Source organism: Cornus florida, unplaced genomic scaffold, assembly GCF_030987335.1.
Source record: "Cornus florida cultivar Cherokee Brave unplaced genomic scaffold, ASM3098733v1 CherokeeBrave_3.0.0_Hap2_scaffold_221, whole genome shotgun sequence".
Lineage (NCBI taxonomy): Eukaryota > Viridiplantae > Streptophyta > Magnoliopsida > Cornales > Cornaceae > Cornus > Cornus florida.
This window is the reverse complement of record NW_026775718.1, coordinates 17,501-20,000: the sequence shown is the minus strand read 5'-3', so window position 1 is coordinate 20,000 and position 2,500 is coordinate 17,501.

The following is a 2,500-nucleotide window of genomic DNA, read 5'->3' as shown; positions in this document are numbered from 1 at the left end:
TGAAGTTTGGAGTTTGGGTTTGAAAATTTTACGGGAACTTCCTAGAAGCCTAAGAAATGCTTTGCTCGAGACGGATTTCGATTTGGAGGTCCGCCGTGTTAATTTTGCCAATTACGGCTCCTCGCCCGCACGCTCGTGCACCCCGACGTGCACACCGGCGCGCACGTGGGCATCGTATGCTAAAAAATGAAGTTTGGAGTTTGGGTTTGAAAATTTTACGGGAACTTCCTAGAAGCCTAAGAAATGCTTTGCTCGAGACGGATTTCGATTTGGAGGTCCCCCGAGTTAATTTTGCCCATTACGACTCCTCGCCCGCACGCTCGTGCACCCCGGCGTGCACGTGGGCATAGTATGCTAAAAAATGAAGTTTGGAGTTTGGGTTCGGAAATTTTATGGGAGCTTCCTAGAAGCCTAAGAACTGCTTTGCTCGAGACGGATTTTGATTTGGAGATCCCCCGAGTTAGTTTTGCCCATTATGACTCCTCCCCCGCACGCTCAAGCACCCCCGCGTGCACGGGGGCATCGTATGCTAAAAAATGAAGTTTGGAGTTTGGGTTTGGAAATTTTATGGGAGCTTCCTAGAAGCCTAAGAAGTGCTTTGCTCGAGACGGATTTCGATTTGGAGGTCCCCCGAGTTAATTTTGCCCATTATGACTCCTCGCCCGCACGCTTAAGCACCCCCGCGTGCACGTGGGCATTGTGTGCTAAAAAATGAAGTTTGGAGTTTGGGTTTGAAAATTTTACGGGAACTTCCTAGAAGCCTAAGAAATGCTTTGCTCGAGACGGATTTCGATTTGGAGGTCCCCCGAGTTAATTTTGCCCATTACGACTCCTCGCCCGCACGCTCGTGCACCCCGGCGTGCACGTGGGCATCGTATGCTAAAAAATGAAGTTTGGAGTTTGGGTTTGAAAATTTTATGGGAGCTTCCTAGAAGCTTAAGAAGTGTTTTGCTCGAGACGGATTTCGATTTGGAGGTCCCCCGAGTCAATGTTGCCCATTATGGCTCCTCTCCCGCATGCTCAAGCACCCCTGCGTGCACGTGGGCATTGTATGCTAAAAAATAAAGTTTGGAGTTTGGGTTTGGAAGTTTTATGGGAGCTTCCTTGAAGCTTAAGAAGTGTTTTGCTCGAGACGGATTTCGATTTGGAGGTCCCCCGAGTCAATGTTGCCCATTATGGCTCCTCGCCCGCACGCTCAAGCACCCCGGCGTGCACGTGGGCATTGTATGCTAAAAAATAAAGTTTGGAGTTTGGGTTTGGAAGTTTTATGGGAGCTTCCTAGAAGCTTAAGAAGTGTTTTGCTCGAGACGGATTTCGATTTGGAGGTCCCCCGAGTCAATGTTGCCCATTATGGCTCCTCTCCCGCATGCTCAAGCACCCCTGCGTGCACACCGGCGTGCACGTGGGCATTGTAGGCTAAAAAATGAAGTTTGGAGTTTGGGTTTGGAAATTTTATGGGAGCTTCCTTGAAGCCTAAGAAGTGTTTTGCTCGAAACGGAATTCGATTTGGAGGTCCCCCGAGTCAATTTTGCCCATTACGACTCCTCGCTCGCATGCAATATCTACTCCTGTCAGAGCTGTGGTTTTACTTAAGACTACTATAGGGGGGGGGGAGTTCTCAGCACCAAGAGCTGCAAGTAAGGCCATTGCTTGCTTTGCAGTCTCGATTGCTCTACTAGTGAATAGTAGATGTCTTGGTTAGCTTGGAACGAAAAAAAAAATTTTTTGGGGAAAAAAAAAAAAAAAGTTTTTGTGAAAAAAAATTTTTCGAAAAAAAAAAAAAAAAAAAAAATTTTTTTGGATGCCTCGGTCTTCTATTTGTTTTGCTTGGGTAGATTAGGAAAAAAAAAAAAAAAAATTTTTTTGTTGGATGCCTCGGTCTTCATATTCTTTCTCGGCTATTTCGAAAAAAAAAAAAAAAAATTCCGGGAAAGAGAAAAAAAAAATTATTTTTTGTTGGTTGCCTCGGTCTTCATGTTCTTTCTCTGGTATATGGGAAAGAAAAAAAAAAAAAAAAAATTTTGGATGCCTCGGTCTTCTTGTTCTCGGTTGGATTTATCGAAAAAAAAAAAAAAAAAAAAAAAAAAAAAAAAAAAAATTTTGATGCCTCGGTCTTCTTGTTCTTGCTTTGGTATATCGGAGAAAAAAAAAAAAAATTTTTTTGGATGCCTCGGTCTTCTTGTTCATTCTTCGGTATATCAAAAAAAAAAAAAAAAAAAAAAAAAATTTGAGACTTCGGTCTTCTTGTTCTTGCTTTGGTATATCGGAGAAAAAAAAAAAAAAAAATTTTGGATGCCTCGGTCTTCTTGTTCATTCTTCGGTATATCAAAAAAAAAAAATTTTTTTGAAGCCTCGGTCTTCTTGTTCTTGCTTTGGTATATCGGAGGAAAATAAAAAAAAAATTTGGTTGCCTCGGTCTTCTTGTTCATTCTTCGGTATATATATATATAAAAAAAAAAAAAAAAAAAAAAAAAAAAAAAAAAAAAAATTTTGGAAGCCT